Raw genomic sequence first — 16,170 nt, 5'->3', positions numbered from 1 at the left:
AAAATTACAGTGAATCCAGAGGAAATTCATGCTATCATGGACTAGTCGGTACCCACTGTCTTAGAAGTTTGTAGTTTCATGGGATTGATAGGTTACTACTACCACTTTGTGAAGGATTTCTCACGAATAGCTCATCCCATCACTTCTCTTTAGTAGAAAGGGAAGAAGCATGTTTGGTCAGATCAGTGTGAAATGGAATTTATTTCTCTTAAGGAGTGTTTCACTAGTGCACTAGTCCTTGCAGTTCCTAATCCTATAGGTGATTTCATGGGTTGCACAGATGTTTCATTGGAAGGTGTGGGTTTAGTGTTGATGTAGGATGGTTGAGTTATTACTTATGAGTCTAGAAAACTCAAGGAAATTGAGCTTAACTACCCTACTAATGATTTAGAACTTGCAGTTGTAGTGCATGCTCTAGTTTGTTGGATGCATTTCCTTTTGGGACATAGGTTTGAGTTGCATAGTGATCATAGGAGCTTACAGTATATCTTTACTTAGCCAAACCTAAATGCATGATAGCATCACTCAATGGAGCTCCTATGTGAATATGAATTTGATGTTCATTACATTAAAGGGAAAAAGAATGTCACTGTGGATGCCTTGAGTAGGAGGCGATATGAGGTATTAGTGATGTCATTGGGAGTGGATCTGTAAGGCCATACCATGGAGGCTTTGCCTAGTGATACTTGGTATCAAGAGCTTAGGGTAGAGATACAGTCTGGATGTACCCTTGAGGGGAGGTTTTTAGGTTACTTGCTTGAGTTTGATGGACTACTGCAACACTTGGGGCATATCTATGTACCTATGTCAAGTGATCTTCATGTCTTGGTTTTTTCAGAAGTGCATCGTGCACATATCAATGTCAAGAAGATGCATGTTGATCTTAAGTAGCTATACTTTTGGGTAGGGATGACGTGATGTTGCTAATTTTTTTGCTCAATGTCTTGAGTTCTAGAGAGTGAAGGTAGATCACCAACATTCAGTGGGTCTTTTGCAACTGCATACCATTCCAAAGTGGAAATGGGATATGATATCTATTGATTTTATCATAGGGTTACCTACGTTAACATGACAACATGATTATATCATGGTGACAATGGAAAATTTATCCAAGGTAGCACATTTTTCACCCATGAGAGCATCCTACATAGCTTCTTTTGTAGTGCATGTTTTCCTGGAGGATGTTGTCCATTTTTATGGGAACCCTTGTTGGATTATTTTGGATAGAGATCAAGTGTTCTCTTCTACATTGTTGATGTCTCTCCAACATGCTATGGGCGCACAACTCAATTTTAGTTTGGCTTATCACCCAGAGGCTGATGGTTAGACTAAGAGAGTGAACCAAGTTCTAGAAGAAATGTTTTGCATATATGTTATGGACAAACAAGTGAAGTGGGAGGATTATTTATACCTTGTTGAGTTTTCATACAATAATGGGTATCATAGTTCTCTTGGCTATCACATTTTTAGGCCTTGTATGGTAAACCATGTCGTACCCCTTTGAGTTGGGATCATTTAGAGGATTGAGTTCTTTTGGGTCCAGAGATGCTTTAGGATATAGAGTAGCAAGTTGTTCATATTAGGGAACATTTGGTTACTGTTCAAGATAGGTTGAAGAAGTATGCAAATGCCCATAGGTTGGGTCATCACTTTTCTGTTGGTGACCGAGTGTTTTTGAGAGTGTGGTTGAGGAAGAGCCCCATCCATTATGGGTAAGGCTCTATGTTGGCACCACATTTTTTCAAACCATTTGAGATCTTTGAGAGGACTGGTTCTATTTCTTATCGACTAGCATTGCCACCTAGCCTATGGAACATCAATGATGTTTTTCATGTTTCTATTTTGAGACAGTATATTCCTAATGTGACCCATGTTCTTGATTGGGATGCTTTCCAGGTAGTAGATGAGAAACTTACTTTGGAGCCCATTCATATCTTATAGCAGTGGAGGTTGACCTTGAGAGGTTAGGACATCAAGTAGGTAAGGTTCCAATGGGACCTAAGTGATGAGACCTCTGTGACTTGGGAAGATGCCACATGATTGAGAGGATTGTACCCCTATCTTTTTTCTGACTTCTAGGAGTAAGCCTATGCTAGTGGGGGAGGATGTGATGCAGAGCCACACCTTGGAAAACTTAGGAGGATTTAGTCACTCAACTGAGTTGCTTCAAGGGGCATCTACAACCTTCAGGAACACACACTAAAATCAGATTCAATAAACAAAACTTTGAAAATAAAATCCCCTGAAATATCTTCTTGCTGCCTTCGGATAGACCCGCACTCAGACATGAATAACTTTTGAATCAGAAAAGATTTATTCAATCCAACTGTTGATATTTGGCATAACTAGGTTTCAAACAACATATAAAAATTTGAGAGAAATCCAATGGTTCAAACCCGAGATATTGACCCCGCATCAGAGTACATTTTTCTGCAATTGTTATTCCCTAAACTGATTGCCATGAGAAATATATGAAGCATAACAGTAGAACCATAATATTGAAAAAAAACATAGGAGACCAAAGGAGACATAAAACTTCCCATTCCTCCCCAAGTTTGAATCCTTTTTTACATAAAAGATTGGCTTTTTAATAACCAAAGTCTGACTGGCCTTGCTGTCCAGTAGTAATAAAAACATTTTCTTTTCCATCTAAGAATAGGAATCTGAAAGACGTTTTACCATCAATACCATGCAACAATCATGGATATTCTTGTAACTGCTAAGAATAGGAATCATCAATACCATGCAGCAATCATGGATATTCTTGTAACTGCTAAGAATAGGATTGGCTTTTTAAAGAAAACCGACTTTCCTCCAAATAGAAGGAATATGAAATGGTTTCTTTTATTCCATAGCCATTTTTTCGTCATTATGAACACTCTTAAAATTGCCACCAACTTTCTGATGAGATTCTTTTAATTATTGACCACATGGCATTTCTATTACTAATTTTATCCTTTCTAAAATCGACACTAACATCATTAACCCTTTCCTCTAACTCTCTAACATATCCGACTAAAAACTATAACATTTATTTAATAAAACACCTATTTCTATCCACTAAGACATAATCCTAAATTATTAAAATTGACCATTTAAAATATATGGAGAATCTTGGACCTTTGAAATGATTTAGTAATGAGATGCGCCTACATCAGGATGTAGTGCCTCTCATGTTTGTAGTCTATACCTTGTTATTTTTTATTGGAGAGATACTTGATACTCTTACTATTTTTACTTTGAGATTACCTAAGGGTCAGATGTTGTACTTCAATTTTATTACCATAGATGCTTTACTACTATGTTGTTTAGTTTATCATATTTGCATGTTGATGCCATTTTGAGATGACAGTAGGTCTATGATGATATCTAATTATTTGGTATTTCGACATATCTCTAATTCTGTTATGTGATGGATTTTATGCTACAGTTATTTACTTCATTCTTGTCTCTTTATGCTTTATGCGAATGTGAGTGATGTAAATGGATTATTTAGGTATAACTGAATAAATGGTTAAATTAGTTATTTAATGCATTTATTGCTTTGGCTATGATATTATATGCAATTACACTTGATCATGTGTTTAGTGTGCATGATTTATATCCCTAGCAGTGGCACATGGAGTTAGTAATTTAGCTATCCATATTTTACCACTGTCATCCCTGTATGGTCGACATATCCTTATTTAATTATTTAGTTAAGCCTTTCAGTGACTATTAAATCTAAACTTATTTGCATTATGTAATTAAACTAGTGAGTGTGTCTGTGCATTTAGAGGTTCACATTTTCATGAAAGTTGTTAAGAAAATTCTATGATTTTGGGTTTCGGGCTTAATTTTTATTAAATTTAATTTTTGGCAACTTTTCCATAGATGAATCCCTATTTCTAGTAATAACCTATTTTCATTTGGGTGGATTCAAAGATTAGCTAGTCTAATTGGCTATTTTCCCTAATTAATTATTCACTCGAAAAGCGAATAAGATTGGAAAGAGGAATTTAATTCGTCACTTTTCAATTTTGCAATTTAGGAATTGGAGAGATTTTTCTGAAAACCTTTTTTGAAGGATTGATCTTCTATTCATTGTGAGAGCTATAGGTTGGGATCTTTGCAAGGATAGACTTGTTGGGTCCAAGTTAGGTAGACCTTGTTTTGTCATCTTTTTCAAAAATATATGTGGGTTATTTATTTTACCTGGTTGTTTTTCATTTTATCCCTCTTGGCTATCAAGTAAGGTTTTAAAATTTTCTTGTTTCTGCTTCATTTAAGCTTCTATTTCTGGTAGCAATTTGTTAGGAGGCTAAGAACAAGTGTTCCCTTCTATTTATGTTTGTTGGTTCTACCTAGTTGGTCGGGTATGAACTTTTTTCCTATTTTTGGGATGAAGATTTAGGGTTTTGCACTATTATGCTAGTCATTTTTGCATACAGTGTTTGAACCCAAATTTTATTAGATTTTTGAGGCTTTTGTGCTCAAAGACCAAATGGATTTTAACTTCAAATTTTTCTATTTTTTGGGGTTTTTACCTCATTTTGCATGTCACCCTATTTTCTTGGGTTTTCTTGGCATGATGTCGGTCATGGACCTAGATCATTTGTTTGAATGTCATTCAAACCATTGTTGCACTTTTTATGTTGCATTAGGATGCATGTCGCATCTATCCTCCTAATTCTATTTTAGTTGAGTATTTTTTGCATTGTGTTCTCATCCAGTCCTTGTGTTGTGATCTTTGTGATGGTGTTGATCCATACACATAAGTATGTGCTCGTACATCTGTTGGGTGACTTGTGAAACTTGATCTTCTATGGTACTTCTGGAAGTTATGATCATTTGAGGTTGGGTTGGGAGTATGAATGCCTATAGACATTCATTATTGAATAAGCATGGGTAAGGTAGGGTAGAATATGGAGGGAACTTCTATCTCGCAGCCTGGTGACCATTTCCCAGAGGGTTAGCAGAGGAAGTTTTAATCAAGTGATAACTAAAGAAAATACTCAGTGATAATAAAACTTAAGAAAATAAAATTAATGTGTGGGACCCTCCATTAAGGAGTTGAAACACATGATTCAAGCTTGGGCCTGTCGATGCCAAGTGACTCTCCATGATGTCAGCCCCTACATAGTAGCCCATTGAGTGTCTGACTAGTACCTCTAGCTTATGCATTGTCTTCGTCCTTGGTTTCAGTCATCATATTGTCTGGCATGAGTGTTAGCCATGGAGGTTTTCTTAATATGTGTTTATGGTTAGATCATTATCTCCATCAGCATAGCGGGAGCGGACCTATGGGTTCGACATGGTTGGGAGATGTAGCTACCTTCACCACTACTGGGGACTCATGTACAGAGATGGTGCTTTATTCGAGTATGACCGTTGTTGGATGTTTTCACTTGGTACTTTGGATTTTGAAGTATGCTTCCTTTTGATATATGCTTTCGTTGGAATGCTTGGTTATCATGTCAGATGATGCTATTTTTATTGATGCATTCCTATCTTATGATATTTAGCATATGTTAGATGATGAGTTTGATTTGTAGAATTATCTTATGCTTTACTTCTAGCATGTTAGATTTCCTAATTTTTATATTGTAGCATATTTTAATAGTGATGTCCTCGTACAGAGCTAGTCAGTAGTTTGGGATGTTACGTATAGGGGATGGCTAGGACCTATGGGGTCTCATGATGTTATTATGGTTGGGAGGAACCACATACTTAGTTTGGTTGTTCAATTTATTACGATGTTATTTCTATACATTGTGATGTTGCTTTTAGTTCTTTCCTTTCACTGCTATGCTATATGGTTAGATGTAGTTTCTATCTTATAGCGATTGTTTCGAGTGTCTTTGCCTTAACTATTGTTTTGGTACTCCCTAGTGTGGAGATTTTATTTCTTATTTTATGCCTTTCTTTTGTCCTTAGAGTAATTCTTTCTTTCTTTGGGTGACCATGCATCAGCATTAGGTGATGCATTAAAGTATCACACGCTCAAAGGAGAAGAATCGTGTGATACTAGAAAGTATTGCACACCCATGTAAACTCTATCGTGAGACACTTTGTTGTATCACATACCTCTTAGAGAAAAGTCATATGATACTTGTGAGGTATTGCACACCTTCATAAGAAGTTTTCCCCAAACCTTGATTATATTGGGTGCCTTCATTAGAAAGGTTGTACGATACTGGAAAGTATCGTACCATGTTGACTTAAATAATCAACTTGGTTTTGGATAACCCTGTCCGAGCAGATAGTAGACACTTTTTAGTTTGACCATAATTTTTTTGAAGGCATTTTGGATACCCTTTATGGTGTTCTAGAATAGCATAGAATTACATTTCAAATTTGGTATGTTTTTCAGATTTAGAATCATTAATGTCCTTATGTGGTTAATCATTTTGGTCAGTAGTGGCATTTGGAGATCCATTGGCTTTGGATGTTTGTTTAGTATTCTATTGTGATCTTTTTATGTTGTATGTCATGTACATCCATTTTTTTTTATTTTTTTTTTTATCTCAGCTTATATTTATTCTTGTTCCAAGGATCTCTAGATGTGGCATCACATGATTTCTTTCTAGAATAGGAGCATTGACTTGGGTTGAAGGGATATTCAAATGTGTTGGTTTTGTTTTTGTTGGTTGGTATTCACTACTTGATAAAAAGAAGGGACCATGAGGGGAAGAGGACCCTATGGCTTGTGGTTGCCTTCCAAACAAAGGATGTGCAAGATCTGTAATGTTGGTAGGTGGTTGTCTTCCAAAATCAAAGTCACCAACATTATCCCTTAAGAAGTTTTCCATGTTGGTTTCCCTATTTTGGTCTATGATGGAATTAATAGTGGTTGCATGACCAAGTTGGTTCATGAAATCATCAATGTCTAGTGCAAAACTTGAGTCTTCCATAATTTTCAGTGGTGGATTTGGTGGTGTCATGGAGACTACAAGGTATGATTGTGTCCAAGCTATACTACTACTAATACTATGATGCATTTCCTTGTTCTTTTGTTTATTCTTATTGAGATGTGTGGTAGGTGGAATTAAATAATGACTTCCCTAAGGATGGAGTGCAAGATGTGGTGCAAAAGAAATGGAGGAAAGTATACAAGAGGAGGTGATTTGTCTAGATATGACTAGGGTGGAGGGACTTTTTAAGATGCAAAGGAGAATATGTGGGATTGATCCTAATGATATCTAGGAAACCAAAATGATATGGTGCTACATAAAAGAGAGTATGTTTTCCTTATGTATGAACTCAAAATGTGATGGTGATATTAACCCTAAGGTAGCCTTGTGACCTTTTGGAAGATAAATGATGATCAGGTGTATAGCCCAACCTTTTTCTCAAGGTGATGAGGGACACAAATGAAAAGGATAGCTTATCCTAAATAATGATTAGTTTGAGGATAACTATGACATTGTGATGGATGGAGGTTTTTAGGGTAAGCAATTCTCAATGAGGTAATACCAAATGCTTAAGTGAGGGAGTAAATAATGGAGGATGTTTGGATCTATGATGCTTATGTTGGATGATTCTTGAAAACCTAAGATTGATGACAAAATTGGGGGGGGGGGGGGGGGGGTGTGGGGTGGGGAGGGGGAGATGAATCTATGAAATGCTTAAATAGGACGAGGAGCTATATGAAAGACTAAGCCTATGAGGGGATAAGTGCATAAGTGTGTGTGAAAAAAGGACAAAATCAAAGTAAGTAACACTATAATTATTGATAAGGATTTGGTTAACACCGTATCTAAGAGTTAAGTTAAGAATTTTGTAATCCCATTCAATTTTTAGTAAAAACATCAGCATCATCTTTCTCAATTTGATCTAGGTGATCCTTGGGTCAAGGGTATGTCTCTTGCATTTTTTTTCTATTTCTTTGTAAGTTGGTATTTGTAGAAGTTTAAACTTTTTGAACTTGGTCTTGGGTAGGTCTGACATGAGATAACTTTGTGGGGTTTTTCACAATTGTGGGTTTTAAGGTAGTGACTATGCTAAGCATACTTTTTTACCTTAGGTTGAAAAACATAAATCGGTTGGGTAGCAACTAGTTCTCAAGGAATGATGGTTTATATAAAAAGGACAAAGTGTTTTGGGTTAAGATATAAGTAGAAAAGTGGGATAAACTAAGCCTAAGATTATTGTGAATAGACTTGCTAAAAATCCTTTTTAAATGGTAAGGTCAAACATGTTTTGAAGATGAATGTTTGTTGAGTGCTGACAAAGAAAGTTTTTAACAAGGAAAATAGTTGAAGTAAAGTGGCCTAAAATTGAAGTTGTTGCAAATGGTCTTTCTAGAAATTTGTTTTGGAACAATGAGGATAGTTTGATAAAGGTAAAGTAGAACCAACTAGAATAAAGTTGTTGTGAATAGACTTTCTAACAACTATTTTTGGGATAACAAGGATAAGACTCTTTTGGACGTGAAAAATTATGAGCAAACAGTCTCTCAAAGGACAAAGCAAATTTGAAGGAGACAAAAAAGTGATCTCTTTAGCAAAATGATTTGATAGTAACCATAAAAATGTGTGTGTTCTACAAATGTTTTTCACGGGTCTTTTGCACAAACAAGACAATTTAAACACACTTTTTATCCCTAAGGTCAAATTCAATTGCAATATGTCATTCAACGACCCACAACATAATGTGTCTTGATTCTAGTACAATATGTCCCTCTAATTGAAGAGGTGAGTTAATCAAAAAATAATATACATCAAAGAATCTTCAAGGCATGACAAATAGAAGTCCCCCTTCTACAGGGACAATGGCTTTTGGAGATGAAACCCAAGTAGCCTTATGCCTCTACCAGGGGAGCATGATGGTGAGTAATCTTGAGGGATGTTGTTTCCCTTGCACCATGAATTAACATACCAAGCATAAAATCATGATAGCTAAATTGGGTTGTAAATAGGGATGTGGAGTCAACCAATTGGTTGTTATGTATGTGATCCACTTAAGGATCTATTCTAGACATGCTAAAATTGTGGGAAAGTTTTCCCACATTAGGCTACTCCCAGAAACACATCACCCGAACTTGCCTAATAGAGTGAGAAATTTTACCTTCCCCTCATTTATACATTAGCCATATTTTTACATATTTAAGCTTCTCACTAAAGGTGATGCACTTCCTAGAGGTGGATGAAATTGCTAGAAGCATTCCTAGGTTGTTGTGAATGATCTTGCTAACAACTTTTGGTACATGCATGACGTAATTAAGGTCTTAATTTGAAAAATTAGAGAAGATGGAGATGCACTAAAGGGTACAATATCAAGATTGCACAAAAGGCACTTGGTTCATTTTAATTTTGGGCACTTAGTATATTTTAATAGCTAATTTTGAAAACACATGTGATTTTAACATACAATGTTCATTTCCAACTTACAACAACAACCAACAAAATAAATCATGTCAACAAAAGAAATCGAGTGTGAAATCTTTGAAAAGAGGGAATAAGGATGAGTTTGTTTTAGGAATTCAAGATTGAGTGAATTCTTTTTAAGCCCCAAAGCTGAAGTGTATCCACATAATGTTCATTTGCAACTTAAACTGAATGTTCATCACATTAGTTCATTTTTAAAGCTTGGCACTTGAGATTTGGTTTTGTAATTATCTAAAAAATCATTCCAATAAAAAATATTCTAATACATAAACATTCATTCCATTAGGAAAAAATAAGTGTTCTTTTAAGCATTCAAGAGTGATTTTGTTTTGTTGAGTATGCTAAGAAAACCTACAAAAAGGAAATGTTAGGATTCTAGCGAGATATCCCTGCAATAGAAAATAGTCAAAGATCAAAGTTGGTTGGTAAAACCAGCAAACCTATAGGTGTTAACCTGTGATCCTACAGCATGGGAAAATAGTTTTAAAATGTAAGATCACAGTACGTAAAACTAGTGAAACTTTAGGAAAAGTGGGCCATGGGAAGAAAAATAATGAAGCAACCCCACAATAGCATGATCCCACAGGTTTTTGGGGTGGTGTTCCCATTGATAGGTGTATACATAGGTGTATCAAGTTTTAAGTGGCCAGTTGTTATCAAGCATGGAGATGAGTGGAGGATTCAACAATGGATGTGTAGGTGGGTTTTGACATTGTAATGGTGTAAAATGGCTACACTGTAGTGGTTAGTGGGGCATTATAAGTTTGCATTGGTAGATGATGGATTGTGAGAGGGGAAGCGCTCAATTTATAGGCTAAGGGGTAGTGAGATGGAGGGTTAGGATGAAACAGTGGAGAGAAGGTGAGGAAGGGCTAGGATGCATTAAGAGGAGAGTACATGGATTATGCTTCTTCAGGGTTCTAGCCTTGTGAAAAGTGTCACAAGGGGATTGGGTGGTCAAAATGAAGGGTCAAGGGGAGTAATGAGGGAATAAGAGTGTGTAAGAGGAATTAATGACATGTAAGAGCCATTAATGCTCTTGTATAGGGATAGAAGAGGCCAAGGGAGACCATTGACTTTGGCTTGGGTTAGCAAGCCTTAACCCTTGCTTAAAGTTGTGCTCATGTTTAGGAGGGGGATTAGGCTTAGTTTAGAAAGGGGGTTGTTGTCACAAATATTTGCACCCTTGTCCAAATTTTTTAGCTAAGGACAACCTTGTGAAACATGGAAACAACTTCAAGCTGTGGGACTTGAACTGTGAGGTTGAGTCTCTGGAGAAGGTCGGCTTCCTTTACTATCAGGGTGCACCTAACTACTCTTGGAGAGGAAAGGGGAGAAGGAATGCATAAAAGAAAATCTACCTACTCTAACTTAGGGGGGTGATACACCAAAATAGAGTGTTCAAACCAATCTATGCCCATACATGCACTATTGAACCATAATGACACCAAAAGATATACACATCTAGACTTGCTTTAATCTAACAATCACATGTAGATCAAAAAACATAAATGAATGACATGAGGAAAGAGAGGATTCACTTATATACCATTCATAGGCCAAAAGAGATATAGTCATGCAAGATTGCAGATCCCTACAATACACCAATGAGAGGCAAATATTTCTTGCACTTTACATCAATGACTATAGGAGATAAGGTAGAATGTCATACAGTTCAGAGGTAAAGGGAATTTACAGTGAAATTGTAGAGCAATATCAAAGAAGTCAAAGAAGAGTCAACAAGAACAAAATCTACAATTATTGCCTTTATAGTTCAGGCATAACTGAGATATTTTCTAACTGAAATTACTCCACAACCACTACCATTAAGTCTTGATAAGGATATGGAGAAAATCTAATTTGCATACAGATTTAGATACAATGAAACCTAATATTTGTTGAAACAAGAACCTAATAGGAATGTTGCCATTAAACTACTCTGACCAAGTAGATGGATAAACTAGGGTGGTGGAGTGTTCTCCTTCATTCACTGAGTTCAATATTCATTCAAGACTGGTTGGCATTGATCACAGGGATCAGATCATGTAGGAAAATTTGATCTCCTTCATTTCTGGCTCACGAATCAGCAAAAAATAGCAGTCAACAGAATACTACAACCAGAATGGGCCACATGAGCCAATAGCCTTTTATTTTTCCACCACCTCACAAGGTCTCCACACAGTTGACCCACTAACTGAGCCACCTTGCAACTTCCTGACCATGATGTCACATAACTGCCAGTCTTCACCACCAATGCTAACTACAACATTATCTCCCTGAGCCAGGAAGGACACATGTCATTGAATCACTATCTCGCTATACATAAAAAATGAGCACCTTGCCATAGAAAGATAACGACCATCATAGATTCACATTAATCATGTGGAAGACATTGATACATTACTTAAGAGAAATATGGTGGGTGCCTTGTCACTATGTCGTTGTTTGTAACCCTCGTGCAACTCACCATAGTGAGATAGCCAAGATCATTGATTCCAAGCTTGATTTGACTGCACAAAGTATTCAAAAGAGTGGTGGGTCCCATACTCACTATGTTGCATAGAGTAAACAACATAAAAATTTCCATAGCAAGATAGCGAGGATCGTTGATTCCAAGCTTGATCTGACAATCAGAACTCCTCATGTATTTTATGAAAGGGGCGTGGGTCCAAGATACTACTATCACTGAGCTGGCTTAACATGTTGGCACACAAATATATTATTTAATTTCCAATGACATCATTTTTTCTTGACCCTACCGTGTTTGTCATTTTTAGGCATGTCGCTACCTCGCTACCAGCAAAAATCACAAACTTCCTAGTAGCGATATAGCAAGCATCGGTGGTTTATCAAAAATCGGCACCAAACTTTATCTTTAGTACTGTAGAAAAATTTTGATGGTCACTATCTCGCTATGGGAAAAAACCTCACAACTTTTCATAGCGAGTACACAACATCCGTAGATCTTAACAAGATCCAACGATGGGGAAAGTTGCAAGCCAATGGAAACAAAATAGGAGAGAAAAGAAATACAATAAAGTTTTAATCGTTTTATTTTTTGTATTTCTCAGGCATTAAAATAATATTAAAGATATTTTTTGGCATGCCCAATGGGAGAATATTCAAAAAAATTCAAGTCTATTAGTGTCAAAAGGAAGATTTCAAGATTAATACCGAGGAGATTTTACTGGCTTCAGTGTTCAAGCCTTCAAGAGGCTCATTCTTCAAGTACTTGGTGACTCTGAGCTTCAAATACATCTGGTTCCAGACCAAAGTTGCAATAGTTCATGCCCAAAGCTAAAACAAGGGCATCTTCTAGAGGTAAATTTCAGTACCAAGAGCTTTCATTTTCAAATCCTAGAAGAAGGAAGACTAGAGTATCTTTATCACCAGATAGGAGTGCAATAGCAACAAATACACTTGCAAGATCTATCTCTACTCCTCCTGCTATTAGATCTCAGCCTAGATTGCCATCAGCACATATCAATAGATCACTTGTCCATATGGCACATCCTAGAGCCCATACTTTTTCCACCTTTAATGGTGGGAGTCCTCTTTTATTGGCCCAAAGACATGACATACCAATAGCTACACTCAAAAGTATACCAGAATTTACTAGTGAAACTTCTATCTCTCCCTCTAAACACATTCAAGAAGTTGCAAATGTTTGTAATATCCATGGTATTATAGAGGATGGTGTTGCAGTTAGGATTCTAGCCTCATCCTTGAAAGGAAAAGCATTATAATGGTATAGAGGTTTGGCTCATGGTTCTATAGTAGATTGGGATGGATTAGGAGCAAGACTATGCAAACACTTTGAGGACAAAAGTGACCATTTGTCACTTTTAGAATAGTTGACTACTATAAAAAGATCCCCCCATGAACATATAAGTGATTTCAACTATAGATTTCAAAAGACATGGGATAGAATACCTACTTCAGTAAAGCCTACCCTTGGTAATGCCTTCTTGCATTACCTCAAATCTTTAAACAATGATATTGCCACTACAATCCAAACTATGGGAGGAGATACCTTACCTAATGCTTATGACATAGCAATAAAGTCAGAAAACATCCTAATACAAGGAGGTTAGCTAGCTCCAAGGCCTCCTATGCCTTTTTTCCCTGATACATTCCAAATCACCAACCAAAAATGGCTCCTCTTCCCACAACTTCCACATCACAATCCCTTACCCTAGTCCCTCAAACTTCCACATCTTCAAATGGAATGGATGAAATCAAGGAAATGATGCAATCTATGATGCTGAACATAGATAAAAGATTGCAGGGCCAAGAGAAGAAGCTAGAGTATAGCTTCCCTGTGATGCAAAAAGTTAGCAACAAGGTGGTGACTTTAGAGAGACAGCCAGCTCAAGGTAGTAAGGCTCATCAATTGCAACATCAAACTCTGAATAGTGTTAGGCCGCCAAATCATAATTATAGGAATGATTATTTTGATAAGAATAGGTAGAATAGCCATGCTTCAACCTCAAATGTAAAAAAAAGCAAGGCCATAGTTCCTCAAAACAACATGGCCCAAGATCAGGATTTTTGTCCCTCCTGTAACTACTCCTATGCATGTTGCATGTGTCAGAAGGCTGAATCTTATTTAGCTTTGACCATCCAAGAGCCTGCAACAAGACAATCATACAAGGAGGACCAATTTAAAGATGCCTCATATTTGCATGGACAAGGTGATGTCTCCTTTATGAATCAGCAGGTGGAGGAGCATTGTAATGTAAAATAGGATTCCATTTCTCACAACACTAGGAGCAAAAGAAGAGCTATTGAAGATGCTACCCCTCCTCCTTCCAATCAGCCCTCAACTTCATATGCAATACCTCATGAACAAGAAGTATATGATCAATCAAGTACCTTTCAGTAGCAAAGGCAAAATAGTGGCAGAAAGGATGTAAATGATCCTCAAGTTGTTCCATCTAAAGCTTCTACAAATGTAGCCCCCAAGGCTTCTACCAAAGTACCTACTATGCCATTCAGTGTGGTAGAACAAATGAAGAAGACAAATGTGAATATTTCCATGTGGGATTATGTTGCTACTATACCCATGCAAAAAAGGTTGTTGCAGCAAGAATTGGAAAGTATTGAACCAAAGGATCAGCCACCTAGGATGGAAAGTTCCACAAGCCTAGTACAACCATCAAGGGAGGAAGAAACAAATAAATAGGTTAGACCCCCTCCATTTATGTTTCTCTAATTATAGGGAATAAACTAGTCCACAGTTGCATGATATATTCAGGGGCTAGTAGTTCAGTGATGCCTAGGTGTGTTGTGGATGCTTTGGAAATGAAATATGAGCCCATTGTTAGAGATGTATTACAGTTGGATGGTAGTACACACAAGACTATAGGTATCCTTAGGAATTCGGAGATGGCCCTACTTGCATGCCTTGGTTGTACTGTAACTCAAGATATATTCATTGCTAAAGTCAAGCCACATTTTTCCATCTATCTGTAAAGGGACTTCACTACCAATGCAGGTGCTACATTTCAAAAGGAAATGGAGATGGCCTTCAAAAACATCATTGAAAAGTTTGTATTAGTTTACCTTGATGATATCACTGTGTATTCAAATAGTGTAGAAGATCATTTTGATCATTTGAGACAGGTGTTCTCAAGGTGTAGAGAGTTTGGGATATCCCTTAACCCAAGCAAGTGTGTCTTTGCTACCAATCAAGGAAAATTATTAGGACACATTGTATCTGAGGATGGTTTAACCATTGATCTAGAAAGAACAAAAGCAATACTTGCTCTCCCTCTTCCTAAACATAAGAAAGGGTTGCAAAGTTTCCTTGGTAGGATAAATTTTATGAGAAGATTTATCCCTAATTTTGCTACGATGGTAAAACCCCTTACAACTATGCTCAAGAAAAGTATGGTCTTTGAATGGACCAAGGAAGGGAAGGAAATTTTTGAAGAGATCAAGGTAGCCATAGCCTCGGCCCCTACTCTCATTAATCCAAGTTTTGAAAAGGATTTTATCCTTTATATCCTAGGTGGTGAGTCAAGCATTTCCACTGTCTTGACTCAAAAAAATGATAAAGATGAAGAGCAACCCATAGCCTTCTTTAGTGAAGGGTTTAAAGAGTATGAAGAAAAATATAGCTATGTAGAGAAGCAAGCCCTTGTAGTCATTAGAGCTTTAAAGAAATTTAGACACCTCCTATCTTATAATAAAATTCATTTGTTAGTACCCCATGCCAGTGTGAAGGATTTCCTTTTGAGCAAAGATATTAGTGAGAAGAGAGCTGGTTGGATTACTAAAGTAATTGAATATGATGTTAACATCCAGATCACCAAGCTGGTAAGAGGGAAGGGGTTGTGTAAGCAGATGATATTATGTCAAGAATCAGATGAGGAAGTCACTATGACACTAACAAAACAACAAGAAGAAAGAAATGATGACCCAAGGAATTGGATGGATGATATGAAATATTTCTTATTAGGCAATGGATATCCTCAAGGATTAGATAGAACTAAAAGGAGATAGTATAGATTACAATCAATTCTTTATGTCATAGCTGATGGTATCCTTTTCAGGAAAGATTTTAATGGAGCCCTATTAAGATGCATTGACACATACCAAGCTAAAAGAATGATCAAAGAGCTTCATGATGGTTCTGATGGTGGTCACTTCTCAGCAAGGACAACTGCAATGAAGGTCATGAGGTTTGGTTACTACTGGCCATCCCTATTCCATGATTGTCATAGTTATGTGAGGAAATGTGAAAAATGTGCCTTCTTCTCTGGTAAGCAAAAGCTTGCAACTCTTCCTCTTCATCCCA

The sequence above is a fragment of the Cupressus sempervirens genome, chromosome 10 (assembly GCF_028749045.1).
Source record: "Cupressus sempervirens isolate cs-2001-9-10 chromosome 10, ASM2874904v1, whole genome shotgun sequence".
Classification (NCBI taxonomy): Eukaryota; Viridiplantae; Streptophyta; class Pinopsida; order Cupressales; family Cupressaceae; genus Cupressus; species Cupressus sempervirens.
Note: the sequence above shows the minus strand (reverse complement) of the source record.